This window comes from Mesoplodon mirus (assembly GCF_964341445.2).
Source record: "Mesoplodon mirus genome assembly, chromosome: 12".
Taxonomy (NCBI): Eukaryota; Metazoa; Chordata; class Mammalia; order Artiodactyla; family Ziphiidae; genus Mesoplodon; species Mesoplodon mirus.
Genome location: NC_138988.1, coordinates 65,999,800 through 66,025,578, shown reverse-complemented (window position 1 = coordinate 66,025,578; position 25,779 = coordinate 65,999,800).

Below are 25,779 nucleotides of genomic sequence, written 5' to 3'. Positions count from 1 at the left end.
TCTCCTTGAGAAGGAGAGATTTGAGCAAGGACTTGAAGCAAGTAAGGAAATCAGCCAAGTGGCTCTCTGAGGGTAAAGCATTCCAGGCAGGGGGAACAACCCGGGCAAAGGCCCCCTGCAGGGAGGGCAGCTGGAGTGGAGACGTCAGCATGGTGGGGGGTGGAGTGAGGGGGGAGGTGACAGGAGAGGAGGAAGCTCTGAGAACTGCACAGGGCTCTATGTATTCCCTCTTTGTCCCCTTCCTCTATCCCACCTTCTCCCCCTCCCCCAACTTCTAAAACCCTTCTATGATCCCCCCCTGGAATTAATGATCCATTATCACAACACATAATACCAGCTTGGACTCTAAATAGCTTCTTGTCATCTTGTTCTAATGTGGACTCCACTTCTTTGGCAGCCCTGCAAGGGGGGGTATTTATCCACCAAGCTCTGCCCACCGCTGGCTCAGGGCTGCTCCCAGCACCCTGGCTTGCCTCACACGCTGCTGGTCACTCTCCCAGGACCAGAACAAAGCCCTTGGGTAGTGAGCAGGCTTGAGCACGTAGGTGAAAGCGCCAGGGAGATGCAATGGTGGATTGCGGACCACATCAGCCACACAGGGTAACCAGGCTGACCCCTGAATAGTTCAGAAAGTGCTCACAGAGACATCGCCACATTTCACCTTCCCTACAAACCTGAAAGATAGGGTTTTATTATCCCATTTTACAAGGAATAACACTGAGGATATAAGACGTTAAATGACTTACCAAAGACACACTCTTAATTGGCACAACAAGAACTTGTACTCAGATTTTCTGTTTCCAAACACCATTTCTTTAATCAACCACACCAAGCCATTGTATAAGTTGAGCTTAAAAGGATGGAAAATGATCTGTCCATCAGAATAACCGAGATTACCTTGCAAACAAGTGGCAGAACTAGAACGAGGTCTCAGCCTGTCTGGCTTCAAAGTCTATGCCTTTAATCACTAAATTATAATGCCTCCGATATTGCTTCAAATACTGTTTTTGGATAAGGCTTATGTTATATGTGTAGCTGGATTTATCTGCCTCATGGACTTAATTAGTCACATTCTTTTAGATTCTCATATTGAGTTGAAGACAGCTCCAGAACCCCAGCTGCCAGATTAACAAGAAGTCTAATAGTCCCCCTTTCAGGTTCCTTTTTATGAGTTGTTGAAATAAAACTCCCAAACACCATGGTTACTTCTAAAGTCTGAAAAGGGCCTTTGTCTAACTTTCACAAGTGATGTATCAGCTGTTGCCACTCTCCCCACCATGCACACTCTGTTACAGAAAAAACCAAATCGTCCCTAATCTTCAGGTGACGGTGGTCCACTCTGAAATGGTGCCTCCTGGACAACTCTTGGCAGTCAGTTCATTGAGGGTGGGCGGGCAATCCCATCCCATCCCCTCACCTCCCGGAGTTCTGGGCCTCCATGGAGATGCATCCACCACTCCTCTCACAACTCCACTCTCAGCACCTGTTTCTTGGATCAAAAGCACCAGGTCGTGATGCCTGGCCAGGAGTCATTCCAGCATCTGCAGGACCTACATTATTTGTTTTTGTTCTATATGGTTCCATTTTATTAAATAGATGTATGGACAAAATCAATCTCAGATGACTTAAGATCAAAATAGGGGTTATCTTTGCAAACATTCATAGCAAGGAGGAAGCACAAAGAGGACTTCGGGGTGCTGGTCTATCTTGATCTGGGTGTGATCCTTTTGTAAAAATTCATCTAGCTACATAATTATAATGTGTGCCCTTTTCTATATGTATGGCATCTTTCAATAAAAATGGTTTTACAAGTAAAACCAAAAATACAAAAGTAACCGTGAATTGTAAGTTCCCAGTTACATTTGGTATATTCTAATGGATGTAATTTTTTAGATCTCTGTTTCTATGCTAAGGCAAGAGGGTATTGAACCCTAGGATCCCACTGTTAAGTTTCCAAGATAATGTGGACATAGTACCCAATTTCATTTCAGCAGTCATGAGTTTCTTCTTTTTTATATCATTAACAATGGCTGCTTTTTTTCCCTTCCAGTTTTATTGAGATGTAATTGACACACAGCACTGTATAAGTTCAAGGTGTACAAGATTTGACTTACATACATCGTGAAATGAAGACCACAATAAGTTTAGTGAGTGTCCGTAATCTCATACAGATATAAAATGAAAGAAAAAGAAGAAAAGGTTTTTCCCTTGTGATGAGAACTCTTAAGATTTACTCTTTTAATTTTCATATACAACATACAGCAGTGTTAATTATACTTATTGTGTTGTACATTGCATCCCTAGTACTTACTTATAACTGAAAGTTTGTAACTTTTAAACACCTTCATCCAATCCAGCTTCCCCCATATTACCCACCCCACCTCCGGTAACCACAAATCTGATCCCTTTTTCTACCAGTTTGTTTGTTCGTTTTTGAAGTATAACTGATAAACAACATAGTGATTCAATATTTCTATATCATTACAAAATGATCAGCACAGGACCAGTGTTTGATGTAGCCTTCCCCTCTCGACTCTGGGGCAGGCTCAGCTCACCTGTTTGGACCTCTGCTAGCCTAGAGTTAATTTAATTTCAGAGGCATCCTGGTCCACCTTGACAGCTTCCTATCTTCACATATCAGGGAACTGGGGATGGTTAAAACTTCAGTTTCTTGCCTCCCAGAAGACCCTGAACTCACTCAGATTGACCCACTGTCTCCACCCTGTCTCCCCAGTTTTATATAACAAGGCTCTCAGCCTTGACTGAGACACAAAATTTGGGTTCCATCCTAATCCCAGGACAATGCCTGCTTTCTTGCCCTGTGTTTGCCAAAAAAGTTCACCCATGTGACTACCCCAGGGCAGAAGCAGGCTCACCTCTCTGGTTTACAAATTATTTGAAAACTATTCATTAGTGCACACTTTCAATCCTGGACAAAGCTTTGTGCCAGCTTCTGTGTTAAGGAGATACTGTTTTCCTTGGAAGCTCTGATTTCAAAACAATAGCAGATAAAGATGGAGAAAGGTTTTCCCCCTCTGTGAGCCTGGAAAGGAACATGAAGTATTCTATTCCCCCTTCTCCCAGCCTCTGGTAACCATCATTCTACTCTCTGTCCCTGTGAATTTGACTACTTGAGGTACCACATATAAGGAATCATACAATATTTGTTCTTTTGTGACTGGCTTATTTCGCTTAGCATAATGTCCCCAAGGTTCATCCATGTTGTAGTATGTGTCAGAATTTGCTTCCTTTTAAAGGCTGAATTATATCCTACTCTATGTATATATAACATTTTGTTTATCCATTCATCCATTGATTGGACGATGCTTGGGTTGCTTCCACCTTTTGGCTATTGTGAATAATGGTGCTATGAATGTGGTTGTACAAACATCTCTTTGAGACCCTGCTTTCAGTTCTTTTAGGTATATTCCCAGAAGTGGAATTACTGAATGATAATTCCATTTTTGATTTTTTGAGGAACTGCCATATTGTTTTCTATAGCAGCTGCATCATTTTACATTTCCAACAATAGTGCACAAGGGGTTTTTAAATATTATTGATACAAACTTTTATGTACATCTATTTGATTTTTAAATATTATAATTTATATGAATTAAGCTAATTCAAATAAATTAATTCTAATTCACTGTACATTATATTTACTTGATTTAAACCTTGTATTGATTAAAAATATACTATAATTTATACTAAAAATTAATTTTCAGAAATATGGCATCTAAAAAGCCAGGTGGTACAGTGTTTAGGAAAAGAAGAAAGAATGCATGCAGAAATGGATTAAATTATACTTGTTACAAGTTACAAGTTTGGCTAGAAAACAGCTTTTCCACCATTGAAAACAATCAAGTCTCTAAATATCGACATTATTAGAACAAATTCAGAGTTAACTAAAGAATCTTTTTTGAAATATGAAGACAAATCCGGAAATGCTAGACGTTTCACAAACTGGTAAACCAGAAAGTGAGCACGAAAGTAAGAAAGTGTCATTTGTAATAAATTTTGATAGTGCTCTGAATTGGCCACCAATTTCCAGTAAAAGAAGAATGATTTTAATAGGACTTGGATTTTGGGGATGATGGTAGCATTCAGTATCTTGCTTGTGGTTGTGGTTATGCAACCGTATGCTTTCATGAAAACCTATGGAATTGTACACTCAAAAGACTGAGCATTTCCTTATCTCTCTGAGCCTTAGACTTTGCAACAGAGCAGCACGTAAAAAATTCTCTTTGGAGAGGATGACTGTGGTAAGAAGCAGAAATTGGTATGAAAAGATTCTGGAGACAAGGAGACCAGTTGAAATCCAGTGTAAGAGCCCTGCAGAAATTATTCACTCTGAATTCCTCTCTGTCCTTAGTTATTATGGACTTCTCCACTCTACTCGACTTCTTTTATGGCCTATTATCTAGCTGACATCTTGTTTCTTTATGGGGTCTAAATGTTCCTCACAAGTAATAGACCTAAGAAGTTAACTGGGTCCTCCAGAATTGCCTAACTTCACTGGAGGCTGGGAGTTTAAGAGACTCGTAAGAACACATGTTTTCTCAAGGTTGGGCTTAATTACCTTTGAGTAAGACCTTGGCACAGGGACAGCCATATTCAGGGTGCATGTCAGAGCAAAGGCTTCTAGTCTTCAGAGATTTTCGCCCCCATCTCAATGATGTTTTTCATTATCCTCTTGGCAAGCTGGCTTGATTTCTAAATCACATGGAGTTCCCCTAAGACTTTGTAGATTCTGAGATGCATGTTTTCCTCCAAAGCAACTAACAGTAGTCAACTATTATTATTATCACGCTATGCTTCCATAGTCCAGTTCACAGATAGAGTATATGAATCCTTGTTTAGAGGATTATGATAACCCAGGGTTGGAAGATTTAGGGCCTTGTTATTGAAAATGTGGTGCACCATTCAGTATCTGTGTCACCTGGAGGTCTGGGAGAAATGCAGAATCTCAGGCCCAACCCCAGGCCTACTAAATCAGAATGCATGTTGTAACACTGCCCCCCCCCGCCCCCCTCCCCATCTGTGTGCTCATTAACATTGGAGAAGCATGGTTGTGGTGGTCGTCTGGTCTAGTCACTTACCTGGTACCCAGCTCTGCCTCAGCAGCCCTGCAAAGAGCTCAAGCAAGGTTAATTCATTATATTTTTTACCTTACAATAGTATTTATATAATACTTGTATAATATAGTGCTTGTACAATATAATATGGATATTGAACAAGGTAATACACTGACTAGTTTGGCTGTCATTTATCATGTGAATAAATGTGTTTTAGCAGAAGTTTGCTAAGCACTTAAAGTATTCATTGGGAATGATTAGATGTCAATTGTATTGCATTGCTAAGAAGCATCTGCTTAAGTATTTTCAGGTGGAGGATAATCCAGCGTAACAAACAAGAGCAAAGACTTCTTGTGCAGTTGCTTTACCTTTTACCCTTGTGAATCCTGTGGTCACGTAGGGAGGAAAATATTAACAATGAGTCATACTTGTCAGTGATATTCCTGAGACTAGTCCTAGGACTTGTTTAGCATTCAAATGTACGTAATATTTAGAGTTTAGAAATATGTAATTCTTGATGCCTTCATCCTAAGTGACTATTTAAATGATTCAGATTACTCACATTTAAGCAACATATTAATTTGACCTTATTCCAGTTTCTCAAAATTTCAGGATTTTTTTTTTCATTTCTGCCTGCCTTAATTTAAAGTTATTTATGCCATTCCCCTGACAAGCTGTGTATTTATATTGAGGTCATCTTTCTAAGTATGGTTCCACAATCCCCAATTCAAACCACTGAATAGAGGTGTTAGGAACTCAGAACTTTTCAAGTTTAGATGATACTGCTTATTATGTAATATTCCAAGCAGGGTCTGGGGCAGCACCCCTTAATGAAATTTCTGCAATATTTCTGCAATATATGAAATAACAGTCACACTGATTCATATAAATAAAGGCTCTAAATATCTTCACCTCAGGTCAGATAAACTTTCTGCCACAGAATTGGCTACATTTTTTTTTCCTGTTTTCATAGTTTTTATTTGTTTGTCTTGTTTTTACATTTTGCAATTGTGGATAAAGAAAGATGGATCTGTTTATAATAACAAAATGAGAGGAAATTTTAGGAGTACTTTAGTTCACCTTTTGCCTGCAAGTAGGAAGGACTTAGCAAAAATTGATGTGAATAGGTGTTTATCAAAACTAAGATTTCTTAGAATAGTCTATAACTTACTCAGTGTTTAATAATCCACATAGTCATAATATCATGAGACCAGGGATGACCCTCTATCTGCTGATGTCAATTCTCATCCCCTCTCTCTTTCTAAAAGAGCCTTAATTTTATCCAGTATGCCAAACTAAAATTACTTGCTTTACTAGACTATCTATCTTGCAGTTACAGGAGCCATGGGACCCTGCAGTGTTCCATGAGATATAAGCGGAGGGTTTCTGCAGAAGCTTTTGTTTTTCTGACACAGATCCAGCCCCTTCTTACCTCCCCTTTCCGTCTTCTCCTTGTCTAGAATACAGGTGTAATACCTGGAGGTACAGCAGCCATAGTGCAACAAAGGGGTGACAGCATGAAGACAAGTAAAAAACAGAAGAAGCCTATTGAGCCTGCGTAGCAGCCTTGGCCTGCCCCAGACTTCTTGTTGCATGCGGCAAACTTAGTATTTAAGCTGCTGTTTTTGAGTTTCTGTTACTTGTAGCTAAACACATTTCTAAATGCTACATTATATCGCTATCTTTTTCTCCTCCTATTTTTATATCAAATTATTTTTATTATAATTATTATATTATTAATAGTATATAAAATCATATATTATTATAAATAATAATATTATTATTTATTTTATATAAAATTGACTCTATGTGTACTTGAGGCATGATAATTATAGCTCTGTAATATGTCCATATCCATTATTACTTACCTTACCAAGTAGAAACACCTTTAATTTGTGTTGGTTTTCAAGATTCCTTTAATCTATGAAGAAGTACTACACAGTGCTTTTCTCATCAGTAGCTTTTGTGCCATTCCTTATCTTAAGCTTGTGTTTACTCAGGTAAAATGATGCCCCTCTTCTAATATAAATCACTATCAAATGAATAACTGTAGAAGTTGAGATAAAAAGTTTAGAATGATTTTTTAAAAATAATTTTTCTAAATAACTTTAAATATTAAAAAAATTTTGATAGGCAAATTCATATTTGTTTCCCTTCATTTTTTCCCCCTCTTCTTAGGCAATATTTACCACAAAGCTTAGTTAATAATTGGTCAGTTTAGTATTCGATTCAGGTCAAATCAGTACATTATAATTCAATCCATTCCATTTGACTCCCTTTCAGATTTGCAGGTTCTTTTCTCAAAATGTTCTGTTCTTGTCTTAGAGATTCTCTTCCTGCTACCATCTCTTTGACATTTGAAACATTTATTTTAAGGTGCCTTTCAGTTGTCCTATTGTGTGAAGTTTACTGAGTGTGATTCCTCGTATCTGTGTGGCTGCTGACTCTCTCCTTGTCTGTTCATTTCCTATGAGCCTATCTTCAGAGGTAATCGTGACCTCTATTTGGGTCCTATTTGATCTTAGGGCTGTAGAAGAATCTTCACAGATTGGTCTCTTGTTGCCTTAGCTGTAATTCTGCTACAGACTGAATGTTTTTGTCCCCCTAAAATTCAAATGTTGAAATCCTAATTCCCAATGTGATAGTATTTGGAGGTGGAGCCTTTGGAAGGTGATTAGGTCATGAGGGTGGAGTCCTCATGAGTGGAATTAGTGCCCTTATAAAAAAGACCCCATCGTGTGAGGTTATAGTGAGAAGACAGCTGTCTATGAACCAGGAAGTGGGTTCTCACCAGGCACTGAATCTGTTGGTGCCTTGATCTTGGACTTCCCAGAACTGTGAGAAATAAATTTCTGTTATTTATAAGCCGCCCAGTCTATGGTATTCTGTTCTAGCAGTCTGAATAGACTAAGACAGTTTCCATGGTGTTCATTGTTTCAATGTAAGTTTTCCCCTTTGTCTCTTGGTTTGAGGCTTTCATATTGTGGAGAGAGAGATTCAGAGAACTTGGGTCAGCACCTGTGCAGTAATTCAGGCTGGGAACTCTAATTATAAGACTCTTTCTGCTCGTGGACTGGAGCAGGCCGCTGCTTCCATCCCATACTCAGGGGCTGGCGGGCAATTCAGTCTTTAAAAAAAATTGAATTTGTTGTCAGTGTTTCAGCCTCAGACTACTTCACTTGAAATATGGACTTCTAACAGCTCTGAAAATCAAAACCCTGCACACTGGGCCCATAGTGCTGCATGACAACCATTTGCTGGATTTGCTGGAAAGCTCCCTTTCCAGTTTGCAAATGTCTCTCTCCTCTCTTTTTGACTCCAACTGCCAAAGCCTTAATTTGTCATTGACCATGTATGTGGGTGTGTTCTTCTCATGGTCAACTTCAGAAGAGAGTAAACTGTTTCTTGCAACTCTGTCTCTATCAGTAGTTGGAAACCAAAGGTAGCTGAAGACAATGGCAAGTTTAACAAGAAATGCGAGAATAATGATTAGTGGAAATAAAGAATGTCTTATGCACTTAATTTTCAGACAAAATGTGTCTCTTTCAAAAGAATACAACTGGACCAGTTGACTCTTTTTTTTTTTTTTTTTTTTTTTTTTGCCACACAGTACAGCCTGTGGGATGTGCGGGATCTCAGTTCCCTGACCAGGGGTGGAACCCGAGCTCCCTGCAGTGGAAGTGCAGATTCTTAACCACTGGACTGCCAGGGCAGTCGCAGTTAACTCATTTTGCTTATCATCCTGGCTCCTGTGGACACTTGAGTTTTTCTGCCTTGGGCAAGGTGGGCCTTAGAGTCAGAGGAACTGTGTGGCCTTGAGCAACTTAGAATCCATCTAAGCCTCAATTTCATCATCTGGGAAACCAGAACAATAAAACTGTCTTGTGTAGAAATGAAAATCAGCTGAGATTGGGGAGGAAAGCATTGTGTGAACCATAAAGTATTATTAAAGCGTATCATTTATATGTAGGGTTAACCCTTTCCCTTCTCTAATTTTCTATTTTATATCACAGAAGTTCTTTCTTAGCACTTCTAAATGAATGAAAAATTCTCTTTGCCTAAAATTATTTAAGAGCATGAGCCAAATAAATAAACTCTTCTCCACAGACCCCATTCATGTTGCCATTCTCCATAAATACGGAAGCTAGACTTCAAAAACAGCCCTTAGTCACACTTTTGTGTAGTCCCCTCCATTTCGATCCCTGTAGCTTATTTTGATATATAGGACATGGGAGAAGTGACACTGTGTGACTTCTGAACCCTGGTCATGAGAAGCCCGGAAGCTTTTGCCTGTCTCTTGGAATTCTTGGGCTGGGAGAAGCCTTAATAGCCATGTAGGAAGTCTGACTCCTGTGATCCTACCATGCTGTGAGGAAGCCCAACCAGCCACGTGGAAAGGCTCTTGGAGAAAGAGAGATGCTTAGCCAGCCCCCAGCTGTTCTAGCTGTCCCAACTCAGGCACCAGACATATGAGGGAAGACATCTTCATCTGACTACAAGCCCCTGAGACACCCCAAGTGAAAATTTTCCTGAGGGGCTTAGTTTATCAATATGCTATAAGAAATAATAAGAAGTTTTTAAGCCACTAAGTTTTGGTGGTAGTCTGTTAGATAATAATAGGTAACATGAATACTACATTAATCTACAAATTTAATGAGATCCAAATAAAAGTACCAACAAGATATTTGGAGCTAGACAAGCTGATTCCAAAGTTTACGTGGGAAAATCAGTTAGTAAGAATAACCAGGATAGGGACTTCCCTGGTGGCTCAGTGGTTAAGAATCTGCCTGCCAATGCAGGGGACATGGGTTCGAGCCCCTGTCTGGGAGGATCCCGCATGCCGCGGAGCAACTAAGCTGGTGCACCACAACTGCTGAGCCTGCACTCTAGAGCCTGCAAGCCACAACTGCTGAGCCTGCGTGACACAACTACTGAAACCTGCGTGCCTAGAGCCCATGCTCCACAACAAGAGAAGCCACTGTAATGAGAAGCCCGCTCACTGCAATGAAGAGTAGCCCCTGCTCTCTGCAACTAGAGAAAGCCCGCGTACAGCAACAAAGACCCAACACAGCCAAAAATAAATTAAAAAAAAAGAAAAAAAAGAATAACCAAGATAATTCTGAAAAAGACAAAACAATAAAACAATGAAGGGGGAGGGCAGAGTGGAGGTGGTTAGCTCTATCAGATATTATAACATTTTAAAATGTAATAATTAAAACAGTTTGGTACTAAAAACTGCTGAGAGGTAGGAACTGTAGATCAATGATGGGAGACAGAAACTCTAGGACATGTAGAATTTAGGATGTGATAACAACAATACTTCAAATCAAGAGGGAAAAGGCAGTTATTTAATAAATAGTGTCTGTAAACCTGAATGGTCATCTGGAAAAAGATAAAGTTATATCCATACCTTACATCGTATACCCAAATAAATTCCAGATGAATCAGACATTTAAACATAAAGAAAAAACAATCTATGAAAACACCAAATGATTCCATGGGAGAATCTTCTTTTATATTCTTTGAGTGGAAAGGTCAGAAGCCATACAATAAAATTCAACTACGTAAGAAATCTGTACAGCAAATGCTACCATAAAGAAAAACAAATGATAATAAGCTAGGGAAAAATATTTGCAAGACGTTTCCCAATTAAAGACTGAATTCCCTAATATGTAAGACACATCTTCAAAGAAATACACCAACAATTAAATAAGAAAATGAACAAAAAGAGAGTGCACAGAAAAGGAAATACAAGTGGCTCTTAGATCCATGAAAATATGCTTAGCCTCACAATGAGAGAAATGTGAATTAGATCTACCTAGAGAAACTATTTTTCCTTATCAGATTGGCTTAGATCCAAAAGTTTAATAGCACCCTGTGTTGGCAAAGGTGTGAGCAAATAAGACCTTGGAGTTTAAATTGGAAGTTAAATGGGAGCAACTTCTATGTCATGGGATGAATTTTGCAAATCTATAAAAATTGCAAATGTATATGTCCTTTGACCCAGAACTGTACTTTTACTTCCGTGTAAGTAAATCTACTTCATAGATTTACTTCCGTGTATGTTTATCATAGCAAAAAGTGGGAAATAACCTAAATGTTTATCAAAAGGGGACTGATTCAATAATGGAATACTCTGTGGCACAGTAAAAATAGAGAAAGTCTTGAATAGGGAACAATATCCCCGATGTTGTGTGTGTGTGTGTGTGTGTGTGTGTGTGTGTGTGTGTGTGTGTGTGTAAAATGCAAGGTATAGAACATTGTGTATATGGTATTCTATAGAACTTGTATGAAGGGAGGAAAACTATGTATACACACATGCATTTGCATGCATGAGTAAATATTTCTGTAGACATGCTCAAGAAGCTGATTTCATTGGGTGCCTTTGGGTAGAGGAACTGAGTTCTTGCAGGTCAGAGCTGTGAGAGAAACATCACTTTTGTACCTTTTGAATGTATCACATTTTATAAAATTAAATAAAATTAAAAGTATGTATCTTAAAGATTTAAATTACATAAATTTCAAGAACAGAAATTGTGATGATAGAGGTCAGAATAGTTTCATTCTGGGGAGATATTTACTGGGAAGGGGCAATGAGCAGAGATGTCCTCTATCTTGAATTGGATGGTGGTTATATAGGTAGGCGCAGGTGGAAAAATTCATCCACCCCACATTTAATATCTGTGCACTTTACAGTATGCATATTATACCTCACTACATTTCAAAAATGTATAATTGGAATAATGGGAAAGGAAATGGAAATATACAACCAAATTGTAATCTGTAGAGTCCTTGTTCACTCTAGTCTTAGTTTGAGTTACAGGTATTTCCACTCACTTGGCTTTTAGTTTTGTAAAGAGTTTCATGTGAGAATGTATATATATGCATAGAAACATCAACGCAGAGGGAGGTTGTGGCCATTTGTAGTCTTATTTCTTATTAAAAATAACCCTCATTGACCTCACTTGAGTGGCCGGTTATTCCATTTTCCTACAATCATGTTGAGCTGGCGAGTGACTCACGACTAAGTGTATGTTCAGGTGTGAATAGACCAAGTCACACGCTTTTTTTTTTTTTTTTTTGCGGTACGCGGGCCTCTCACTGTTGCGGTCTCTCCCGTTGCGGAGCACAGGCTCCGGACGCGCAGGCTCAGCGGCCATGGCTCACGGGCCCAGCCGTTCCGCGGCATGTGGGATCTTCCCGGACTGGGGCACGAACCCATGTCCCCTGCATCGGCAGGCGGACTCTCAACCACTGCGCCACCAGGGAAGGCCGTCACACGCTTTTAAGAATTTGATATTGGACTTTGCTTCCATATAGAATGAATTTCTAAACATTAGCTCGGTGCAGATTTGAGTAGTTTACAGTGAGTCAGCAAGAGCTTAAATGGGAGAGTGTGAACCAATGATAAATGCCTTTTGAAAGGCAGCTTTGATCTGGACCAGATCACTACCTGCTTCTGCCCTGCAATCTCTATCTTTGCTTTTAGTGTAACAAATATATTTTCCTTCATTGAATATGTTTTCCTAGTAACAGTGGTGAGGTGTGACAAGGCAACACGTTTGGAGGAATGTTTGGGTCCTATCAGGCACCAGTGACAAAAATGTCTGATGGTGCTGAGTCACTGTGATCAGGTGATTCTCTGTGAAAAGAATATTGAGAGCTTGACTTTCACTTCCTTTGTTTGCTGAAGAGAGCCTGAAGGCATTGTCACATGATCACTTTCATTCACTAAAACTCACTTTTCCAGGTGCTTCTCCCTCTTACATAATAAAACAGCAAAGCACCTCCCCACAAACCTCTTCTCCCCCCAAGACTGTGCCCCTGGGGAAAACCGATTGGCCTTGCTACCTAGAAGCCTCTGGACTAGATGTGCCTGGGAACCTTAAGCAGATATGATGTGTAAGAGTTGGGATTGATGTTCAGGCATCGAAACACAGACATAGAGAACAGACTTGTGGTTGTCAAGGGGGAGGGGACGAGGGGGCGGGAAGGACTGGGAGTTTGGGATTAGCAGATGCAAACTAGTAAATATAGGATGGATACACAACAAGGTCCTACTGTGTAGCACAGGGAACTCTATTCAATATCCTGGGATAAACCATAATGGAAAAGAATATGAAAAAGAATATGTATGTATAACGAGTCACTTTGCTGTACAGCAGAAATTAACACAACATTGTAAATCAACTATACTTCAATAAAATAAAGAAAAACCAGAGTTTTAGATTACTGAGCAAAGGAGAGAGAGAGAGAGAGAGTGTGTGTGTGTGTGTGTTGTGTGTGTGTCTGTGTGTATCTGTGTGTTCTTAACCTCACTAGAAGGTGGTTAAGAAGCTTACTCAAGGTTGAGCACAATAGAGGTATTTCAAGTTGCGTTAGAGAGAAAATTACAAAAAATAATCTTTAGGAGCCAGACAACCTTTTGGAACACCAGTAAGAGAGCTCCAGTATAGGTGAGGTGAAGTCCCTCTTTGTGATAACATCAAGGTCCACTCCGCAAGGTTGGTTATTTGCTGTAGAAGTGAGGTGACAACGGGGCTGGAAGGATCAATAGAGACCATCTTTCTTGGGGCAGGGTTAGTAGTCATCCTGCAGGAGGCAACGCTAAGAACACCAAAGAACATCCTGAGTGATGGGCATCCTCTCAGGATAAAAGAGGGGCTCATGGGAGTCCACTGAGTGGAACCCCACGCCTCAGTGACACACTTGTGTTTGTCACTCTGTCCTTGGTGGCTGCTGTTGCACTGGACCGTCCTTATCTGCCTGTTCCATTGGATTGGGAGCTCCTTGATCGAAGGAGTCATAGTGAATTCATCTCTGTACCCCTAGTGTTCACAGTAAATGTTTTATTGAATTAGTGAATGCATCCATCTATCTACTTTTTATCAAAACTCTGAGATGTGATGAAAAACATCAGTGTCTCTACCCGGATTTTGGATCCCTCTGTAGGGTCTTTGCTTCTACACTCACATGATCCTGCACAGAGTAAGCACAACATAAGTGTTAACTAGGCCTGCCACAATTACTACTATTTCTAGGTTTGCCTTCAATCTTTGCATGTAAAAATTTAACTGACTCTGGTGTTTTTCTCTCATCACATACCCCTGGTTCCTCCCTTTCCACTGTAAGCATATACAGGTGGCCTTTTGCCTAATAGTATGAAGTTTTTTTCCTATGATTCCCCTCTATTTTCTGCTCAAAGATTTATGTTTCTCAGTTTTCCTGTTTCTTCTGCACATTTTTCTAATGACTGAGGTCATGAAAGCAGACCTTGGGAGCTGATTTCATATCTGTAGCTCTGGTTAGACACAATCTCAGGGAATTTGTAGCCAGTTTATAGTCTCTTCTTACTTAAAAAAAATCCCTCCCTTGACCTCACTTCCATGTCCAGTTGCCATTTCATTTTCCACAACCATTTTGACAAAATGTCTGGAGTGAAGAAATTTACATTTCCACCCTCTTTTCCTCTCTGCCCACCACTTATCAGAACACATTGCTTTCTCTAAAGCCCTGATGTTTTTCTTCTGACCTTGATCCAGTGAGCTGTTTTCATACCCCTCTTTCACGCTTACTTAATCGGTTTCACATTGTTAAAAAAAACAAACAAAATAAAACAAAACCCCCAAACCCAAAGTCTTCCCGCTCTTGAGACAGTCTCCCCATCCTGACATCTGTAACCCTGAGCCCATGTGCATTATTTGGACCTGTCTGGAGATTTTTATGGTCACGCTCGCTGTTAGCATCCTTCCGCATCCCAGGTGAGTCCACCACTCTCCTCCCTCTGTAGGTCCACGTGTGTGTGATCTCCTCCCAGCTCTGCATCTTTATCCCACTCAAGACACTCAACTCCACATAGTCCCTTGGTTTTCTAAACCTATTTTATTTTTTCTCTTATTGATTTTTTAAATTGAAGTATACTTGATTTACAATGTTGTGTTAGTTTCTGCTGTAAAGCAAAGTGATTCAGTTATACATATATATATTCATTTTTTATATTCTTTTCCATTATGGTTTATTATAGGATATTGAATATGAAAGCAAGGTCTTGAACAGATATTTGTATACATTATTTATTCACAATAGGCAAAAGATGGAAGCAACCCAGATGTCCATCAACAGATAAATGGATGAAACAAACCGTGGTCTAGCCATACAATGGAATATTATTCAGCCCAGAAAGGAAAGAAACTCTGATACATTCTACAACATGGATGAATCTTGAGGACATCATGCTACTTGAAATCAGTCAGCCACAGAAAGACAAAAACAAATGCTGTATGATTCCATTTACCTGCGGTACCTAATGCAGTCAATTTCAGAGACTGAAAGTAGCATGTTGGTTGCCATGCAAGTTATGCTTTAACAGGGACAGAGTTTCAGTTTTGCAAGATGAAAACATTCTCGAGAAGGATGGAGGTGATGACTGTACAACATTATGAATGTGCTTAATACCACTGAACTGTACACTTTAAAATGGTTAAGATGTTAAATTTCATGTTATGTGTATTTTACCACAATAAAAAAAAATTGAAAGAAAAATAAAGGTCTGGTCTAAAATGACTAATGTTGCCTGAGGCCCCACCAAACAGAAGGCCTCCCTCTGTAGCCTCTTGGGGTCTGATTCCTGGACCAAGCTGCCCTATTAAGCAGTTAATTATTTCTCTTTGATACTGGCTTTTTCATCTTTTTTTTTTTTTGCGGTACGCGGGACTCTCACTGTTGTGGCCTCTCCCGTTGCGGAGCACAGGCTCCGGACGTGCAGGCTCAGCGACCATGGCTCACGGGCCTAGCAGCTCCGCGGCATGTGGGATCTTCCTGGACCAGGGCACGAACCCGTGTCCCCTGCATCGGCAGGTGGACTCTCAACCACTGCGCCACCAGGGAAGCCCCTTTTCATCTTTTAATACAACAGTTTTACTGTCTCTGATAATTACTCTGTCTCGATAACTTTTATTATTTTTTTATTAATTTTTATTGGAGCATAGTTGCTTTACAATGTTGTGTTAGTTTCTACTGTACAGCAAAATGAATCAGCTATACGTATACATATACCTCCTCTTTTTTGGATTTCTTTCCCATTTCGGTCACCACAGAACATTGAGTAGGGTTCCCTGTGCTATACAATAGGTTCTCATTAGTTGTCTATTTTATACATAGTATCAGTAGTGTATATGTGTCAATCCCAATCTCCCAATTCATCCCACCCCACCCCCCTTTCCCCCTTGGTATCCATACGTTTGTTCTCTATGTCTTCTAAACCTATTTTAAAACCTACACCTTCAAGGAGAAATTTATCTCCTCCATAAAATTTCCCTTCTCTGATGGCTCCCTCAGTGTCTCTGTGAACACTGTTTTCTTTGTATAATACTAACTTATCAACACGTGTATACTTTTGGATAAATATTCGTAGGCTTTTGTTTTTTCATGAATGCATATTGCTCCCTTAGACCATTTTTTCTATTTGCGTTTTTTCCAAAATGCATAGTATGGTCTCCCATACACAGTGGACACAAGTTAAATGTTGGTTAAAGTGGATAATAATTAAAAATGTAATATTTACTCCTGTCAGCGGGTGTAAATATTTAACTTAATATGACTCTGTGACAATTTGTCCAGACACTGCCACTTCTTGCTTGCAAAGAATTTATGTCTGTCGCTAACTTATTGTTTCTCTGGTCTTCTTTTCCTACTTGGCTTAGATGTAGAGTATGGGGCTTATGAAGTAGACCAAGACATAGTTCCTGAGGGTTTTGTTACCCAGATCATATGCCAACCTATCATCAGGGCCAAGTACTCACTCACCAGGCTGAATGCTTGTGAAAGAGGTGATGAGGTTTATCTGGGAGAGACAGAACCCATAGAAGCCTCTAGTGCCAGATTTACGAGGTTGAAGTTCAGGTTTTGCTGTATTCTAGCTGTGTGGTTTAGGCCAAGCTACTTAACTTCTCTGTGCCTCAGTTTCCTGTGCCATAAAATAGGGGTGATGATAATTGTATTGATCTCCTAGGGTTGTTACGAGGATTAAATGACAATATATGTGATGGGGTAAGTGCTATACGTACTAGCTACCACTGCCACAACTGTTTTATAAGTTTGCCTTGAATCTTTATGTGTGTATGTGGATTCAGATGCTGCACATATGGATTCATGAAAATGAGTTGTTAGGTTTATTCACCCTTAAGAAATAGATTCTGGAAGGTCAGGATAGCACACAGCAAGTTTTACTGCCAAGGCAACACCAACTCCAGAAGGGGCTGAGAAGAGTGAACACTAGTTCCTGTTCTACACGTGTTCTGCACTCTTCAAGACTGTCGACGTCAAGATCAAGAAAGGCTAAAGGACCAGTCCAGATTAAAGGGACGAAAGAGGTGTGACACCTACATGCAATTCATGATCCATGTTGGCTCCTGAATTTCTATAAAGGACATTACTAGGAAAATTGGAAGAATATGAATACAAGCTGAATGATAGATAATTAGTATTGTATCAATGTCAGATTTCTAATTTTGATAAATGTAGTGTGTGTGTGTGTGTGTAAGTATGTGGACACATAGGGAAAGAGAAAAAAGAGTGAGATGAGGAGAGAGAGACTAGGAAAGTGAATGTGGCAAAATATTAACATTTGATGAATCTGGATTATATAGGCTTTTTGTCCAATTTTTGCAACTTTTCCATAAATTTGAAATTATTTCAAACAAAAAAGTGAAAAAAAATCAGTTCTATGATTTGGAGACCCAGTTTTCTGATTTGAAAGATGGATGAATTTTACTTTATGGTCTTTGGGAATGATGATAATATTTTCTGAGCTGCAAACTGGGAAATTTTGCTGGAGAAATCTCTTTAAAAGTTTTAAAAGAAGAACAAAAAAAATCCCCCAAAGTTAGCAGAAGGAAAGAAATCATAAAGATTAGATCAGAAATAAATGAAATAGAAATGAAGGAAATAATAGCAAAGATCAGTACAGCTGAAAGCTGGTTCTTTGAGAAGATAAACATAATTGATAAACCATTAGCCAGACGCATCAAGAAAAAAAGGAAGAAGACTCAAATCAAAACTAGAAATGAAAAAGGAGAAGTAACAACGGACACTGCAGAAATACAAAGGATCATGAGAGACTACTACAAGGAACTATTCGCCAATAAAATGGACAACCTGGAAGAAATGGACAAATTCTTAGAAAAGTACAACCTTCCAAGACTGAACCAGGAAGAAATAGAAAATGTGAACAGACCAATCACAAGCACTGAAATTGAAACTGTGATTTAAAATCTTCCAACAAACAAAAGTCCAGGACCACATGGCTTCACAGGTGAATTCTATCAAACATTTAGAGAAGAGGTAACACCCATCCTTCTCAAACTCTTCCAAAAAATTGCAGAGGAAGGAATACTCTCAAACTCATTCTATGAGGCCACCATCACCCTGATACCAAAACCAGACAAAGATACTACAAAAAAAGAAAATTACAGACCAATATCACTGATGAATATAGATGCAGAAATCCTCAACAAAACACTAACAAACAGAATCCAACAACACATTAAAAGGATCATACACCATGATCAAGTGGGATTTATCCCAGGGATGCAAGGATTCTTCAGTGTACACAAATCAATCAATGTGATAAACCATAGTAACAAATTGAAGGATAAAAACCATATGATCATCTCAATAGATGCAGAGAAAGCTTTTGACAAAATTCAACACCCATTTATGATAAAAACTCTCCAGAAAGTGGGCATAGAGGGAACCTACCTCAACATAATAAAGGTCATATATGACAAACCTACAGCAAACATCATTCTCAATGGTGAAAAACTGAAAACATTTCCTCTAAGATCAGGAACAAGAGAAGGATGTCCAATCTCACCACTCCTATTCCACATAGTTTTGGAAGTCCTAGCCATGGCAATCAGAGAAGAAAAGGAATAAAAGGAATACAAACTGGAAAAGAAAGTAAAACTGTCACTGTTTGCCAAAGACATGATACTATACATAGAAAATCCTAAAGATGCCACCAGATAACTACTAGAGCTAATCATTGAATTTGGTAAAGTAGCAGGATACAAAATTAATGCACAGAAATCTCTTGCATTCCTATACACTAACAATGAAAAGTCAGAAAGAGAAATTAAGGAAACAATCCCATTCACCATTGCAACAAAAAGAATAAAATACCTAGGAATAAACCTACCTAAGGAGGTACCTGTAATCAGAAAACTATAAGACACTGATGAAAGAAATCAAGGATGACATAAACAGATGGAGAGATATACCATGTTCTTGGATTGGAAGAATCAATATTGTGAAAATGACTATACTACCCAAAGCAATCTACAGACTCAATGCAATCCCTATCAAATTACCAATGGCAGTTTTTACAGAGCTAGAACAAAAAATCTTAAACTCTGTATGGAGACAAAAAAGACCTCGAATAGCCAAAGCAATCTTGAGGGAAAAAAACAGAGCTGGAGGAATCAGGCTCCCTGACTTCAGCCTATGCTACAAAGCTACAGTAATCAAGACAATATGGTACTGGCACAAAAACAGAAATATAGATCAATGGAAAGCCCAGAGATAAACCCACACACCTATGGTCAACTAATCTATGGCAAAGGAGGCAAGGATGTACAATGGAGAAAAGACAGTCTTTTCAATAAATGGTGCCGGGAAAACTGGACAGCTACATGTAAAAGAATGAAATTAGAACACTTTGTAACACCACACACAAAAATAAACTCAAAATGGATTAGAGACCTAAATGTAAGACCAGACACTATAAAACTCTTAGAGGAAAACGTAGGAAGAACACTCTTTGACATAAATCACAGCAAGATCTTTTTGGACCCACCTCCCAGAGTAAGGGAAATAAAAACAAAAATAAACAAATGGGACCTAATGAAACTTAAAAGCTTTTGCACAGCAAAGGAAACTATAAACAAGACAAAAAGACAACCCTCAGAATGAGAGAAAATATTTGCAAATTAATCAACGGACAAAGGATTAATCTCCCAAATATATAAACAGCTCATGCAGCTCAATATTAAAAAACCAAACAACCCAATCCAAAAATGGGCAGAAGACCTAAATAGACATTTCTCCAAAGAAGATATACAGATGGCCAAGAAGCACATGAAAATCTTCTCAACATCACTAATTATTAGAGAAATGCAAATCCAAATTTCAATGAGGTATCACCTCACACCAGTTAGAATGGCCATCATCAAAAAATCTACAAACAACAAATGCTGGAGAGGGTGTGGAGACAAAGGAACCCTCTTGCACTGTTGATGGGAATGTAAATTGATACAGCCACTATGGAGAACAGTACTGAGGTTCCTTAAAAAACTAAAAACAGAATTACCATATGACCCAGCAATCCCACTCCTGGGCATAATATACCCAGGGAAAACTATAATTCAAAAACACACATGCACCCCAATGTTCATTGCAGCACTGTTTACAATAGCCAGGTCATGGAGGCAACCTAAATGCCCATCGACAGATGAATGGATAAAGAAGATGTGGTACATATATACAATGGAATATTACTCAGCCATAAGAAGGAACAAAACTGGGTCATTTGTAGAGACGTGGGTGGATCTAGAGACTATCATACAGAGTGAAGTAAGCCAGAAAGAGAAAAACATATATTGTATATTAATGCATATATATGAACCTAGAAAAATGGTACAGATGAACCAGTTTGCAAGGCAGAAATAGAGACACAGATGTAGAGAACAAATGTATGGACCCCAAGAGGGGAAAGCAGGTGGGGGATTGGTGGTGGTGGGATGAGTTAGGAGATTGGGATTGACATATATATATAATATGTATAAAATAGATAACTAATAGGAACCTACTGTATAGAAAAATAATAAAATAAAATTCAAAAAAATAAAAATGAAAAGTACTAAATTCCTTAACGAGATATTTGGCTTTCTTTAATTAACAGTAATGTTTTGATGTCCCACTACCTGGTCTTTGTTACAAAAACTCCTATATAGCCTGGCTCCTCCCCTACCTCTGCAGAACAGTCACCCAGAACTAGCTGAGAGGCTATGTTCCAGGCTAAGTCCTCAGTTTTGTCCACCAAATAAAACATAATTCTCAAAAAAAAAAGTTTTAAAAATCCTCTAAAGATGACATTAAGGCACATTAACAGATATACTGCTTTTGAAAAGTAACATTTGAGCTATGGATTGAAACACAGCAGATATGTTTAAATCCATGAGTTCATAAAAAATAAAGAACTCCTGGTCACCTACAGAGGACTCTGAGAATTGGTAAATAAAAGGAAAAGATCAACTGCTTATCCTACTTTTCTTGTACTAAATGTATCACGGAGTAACCAAATAGTTGACAAGAGGAAGTTTCTGTATTATAGAAGTATTCCTGCTAGTAAGTGAAAAAAGGAATGAGAGTTAGAATATTTGCAAGTTCTAATGAAATAATGAACTTGGAAAAAATATCTAAGAAAGACAACTGGGCATTATATATCTGCTAATGAAAAGTCCTGGGCATTATATATCTGCTATATCCAATCTGTTAAGTGATCAAGTCTGTAACCAACTACCCACTGGAGAGTGAGAACACAGGAAATGCAGGGGCCAGCAAACAGATTAAAAGACACCATGTGGATGCAGTCAAGAAAATCCAGAATGGGGGAAATTCTCCAGGACAAAGCAACCCAGTGTCTTCACCATATAAATGGCAAGGAAGGGAAAGAGTGTGTAGCAGACGCTGTCAGTGCTTACCCTTGTCTTTTGTACCTTTCACTGTGCTCAACCTGACTTCCAGTTGTCACTAGCTCCTCTGTGCCAAAGAGCTTTTCCCCCTGACCCCTGGAAGCCTGCTCTGCCCACTTTTGGAAGGTCAGGAGTGCCAGGAAATCAATGCCCCCAGAAGCAGCCTTTAATCAATGACTAAATAAAGTGGGTGAATAAATACCCTGCTTTTTCAACTCTCAGGGAGGTGATTCCGAGGGGCTTACGCGCGCACATGCGCACACGCGCGCGTGCGTGTGTGTGTGTGTTACTACCTTTTCCCTGAAAGGATTAAGCTTCAATCATGCACTGGTAAATGGTTAAATGGCATTGTTGGTTTATGTTTAATACCCTTTGTTGGTTGCCTTCTCTTCCTTACTTCACTGTGTCCCCTGAACTTCTTAAGTAAACTACGTGTACTTGAACCCTTGTCTTATGGTCTCTTTCTGGAGGAACTCAAACTATGACAGAGGAAGAGCTTGAGATTAAAAGAGACTTAAGAGGCAGGGAAATTTGAACACTGACTGAATATTTGATACTGTTTAGGAATTATTGGGTTTTTTTTTTTTAGGTGGCATAATGCTCTTATGCTTGTATTTAAAATCAAGAGTAAATAATAAATGTATACAGATAAAATGTTATGATATCTGGCATTTGATTTCAAATAATATGGGGTGAGTTGTGGTTGGGGATATGGTACAAGACTGACAATGAGCTGATAATTATTAAAACTGGGTGACGGGTATGTGAGGGCTCCTTACACTATTCTGTATACTTTTGTATATGTTAGAAATTTTCCCTAATTGAGTGCCAAAGAAAGATCCCTGGGGGTTGTTTATAACTGTACTTAGTGCTTGATACTGCCTTGTATGGCGTAAGCCAAGAAGCACTCAAAACATTATTGTTGAAATTAACATGTTGTGTCTTACGTTGGACCTACCAAGGCAAATGTTGTTGATGTTAATACTTTTAACTGATATACCAGAAATCTTACTTAGATTAGGAAAAAAAGTCATTTTATCAATTAGCACAATGTTAGCTTTTAAAAGTTTCTTACTAGCTCTACCACTAATTAAAGTATTTCTTTAGCTTGTGATTATTCATCATCTGTGGCTTGAAGTTATTTTTGAATTGTGAATGTTTTTATTATAATGCTTATATACTTTTTTCTTTTTTTGCTGAAATCCTGGCATTTCTGGGGTATTTTGATGATTCAGTGGGACAGGATATGGGACAGAATGCTTAAAGTTGGACTCAGAAAATCTAAGATTGTGAGTGCTGAATCTTAAGGGCTATCTGTTTCTGAAATTTGCAAGGTGACTGCTTTTGTAGGGACCAAAACCTGATAAAACTAACACTTCATTGGGAAAATCTTTTAAATAAAAGAATAGTGTGTTAAGTGGAGGGGTAGGGTATATCTGAAGTCTTTGAAGCCTGTAAACAGAAACTTGCAAGCAATTTCTACAGAAATTTTCTATCTTAAAAAAATTATAGATGTGGATATATATACAAGTCCCTAAAAAATCCTATCACTTCCCAGGAATTCACACAGGCTGAGATTTGCTTTTTTGTAGGATTTTCTACAAGGACAGTCCTTGTTTTCAAGCTATCAGGTAGAAAAATAGTAATTCAATTTGATATAATATTAAATATAAATATCATAATAAGGTATGACTAATTTTAAGAAGACTCACTAGAAGATTTTGAAGTGCAAAGGAATCTTTTTGGAATGTGCTTCAAATAGGTAAAGTTTAAACTTGAAAAAGTAAAAAGTTAAATATTTTATATTTATAAAAAGTCAAACTGTTTTTTTCCACACCTGGTTAAGAGAAGTTGGTACCAAAGTAACTAAATAGCTTCATATGGTAGACAAGTTTTTGTTGGATTTATTCCTAGTTCTACTTCATGTACTGATGTTTGTTTTCCACCTATAGGTAACTTATGTTATCAAGCTCTATTTTATAAAACCTTCTTAGTGGCTTATTATTCTTTATAGAAAATGGTGCGGGAGTAACTAATTAGCCTGCTAGTTAAATTTTAAAACTATAACCAACTAGATAAAGATTGAACATAAAGTTGTGCACACGGATTGTTATCCTCACATTAACAATCATATAATTTATTTTCTTTTTTTCTTTTTTTTTTTTTTTTGCGGTACGCGGGCCTCTCACTGTTGTGGCCCCTCCCGTTGCGGAGCACAGGCTCCGGACGCGCAGGCTCAGCGGCCATGGCTCACGGGCCCAGCCGCTCCGCGGCATGTGGGATCTTCCCGGACCGGGGCACAAACCCGTGTCCCCTGCATCGGCAGGCGGACTCAACCACTGCGCCACCAGGGAAGCCCTCTTTTTTTCATTTTTTACAGTGTTATTTATTTATTTATTATTTATTTATTTAGGCTGCACCGTGCAGCATGTGGGATCTTAGTTTCCCGACCAGGGATCCAACCCATTCCCCCTGCACTGGGAGTGTGGAGTCTTAACCACTGGACCACCAGGGAAGTCCCAGAATTTATTTTCTAAGATATTTCAGAGAACCAAATTCTCATCCACATCATCAGCTAAATTCAGTCAAATTCACTACTTGGACTTGGCTGTTTAGTCTGTATGATTAAATCTTAATAAGTTTGCTATTTCTTGGAATCCATCTCTGAATGATGGATTTAAAGTTTTTGTTAACAAAGAGTCAAAGAGATTTCTTATAGGCTCTAAATAAGTAATTTAATTTCTTTAAGTCATTAAGAGACATTTTGGTTCCCCCAAAAGACTCTGAATTGGCTAAACATGATAATAATAATAATATTATATTAATATTATTAATAATAAGAAGAATGACTATAAACTTCCTTTCAGCTCAGTACATAAAAAATCAGCTAAGATAGTAGTTAATTCTAACTTCATTCAATTGTAATTCCCATTAATTCACACCTTTCTTTCACAATAAAATTTTATCTGCAGAATTTCAGTTTTGATCCTGATGCAGAATTATACTGACTTCTACTGCTCACCTTCCTTCAGCCTTTCTGCTCCATGGCTTCCTCAACCTTCTCTGAAGTTTTCATCTGAGTCCGTGGTAAGTGTACGAAAGCACATTCTACCCCTGCAGTGGGATGTGAGGGCACAAAAGTGCCCCTGAGCAAACGTCCTCCATCCTCTGCCCACTTCTTGCTGCCTTATCAACTTGTTCTTAAATTTCATGCACTCTTGGACCCACTAATAGAAACTCTAAGAAGGTGAGTACGTTTCAGGGAGAGGCCAGGCCCTTCGCAGTGTAGTATGTAGAGCCTGGCGTGTACCTGCTCCCAGCCTGGAGCTCTGCAAGCCTGTCAGCAACCCAGGAGAGCAGAAATATCTATTTTATACATTAGGAAATTGAGGCCCAGGGAAGGCACTGGGCTCCTTAGCTGTGGGCTGTCAGCCTGTCTAAGCCAAACCCTTTTATCCACACCACTACTTCCTGTATGAACTAGTAAGACTCACGGTGACTTGGCAGAAAGCGGAGACTTGAGGGACTGGGCCACCAACGACTGTGGGCTGACCTGGCCTTAAGCACAAGGGAAATAAAGCAGTTATGGGAACCTGGGGGTGAAAGTCAAGGAATTAGCACAATAAAGCGGGGTGGGGGGGCACTAAAGGAAGCTGGGAAAATAATTTTCCCAGCTTCACATTTCCCCCTTACAGCCAGGCCAAGTTGGAGCTTGTTTTATAGTAGACTCAGGCAGCCAGACGGGTCTGTAGAGCAAAGATAATTTTATTGAAAATGTAAGTATGACTCTGAGGGAACAGAGTCTTTTTCCAAATCCAGGGTCTTTTATGTGCTCTGTAAAGGAGTGTGCATGCTTGGGTGGGAATTATTTGCCACAGGTTTTCATGTTTTGTTTTATTTTTCCTCTTCATGTTGTCCAATGTCTCTTTTACCTTTGCCCTACCCAAAGATAT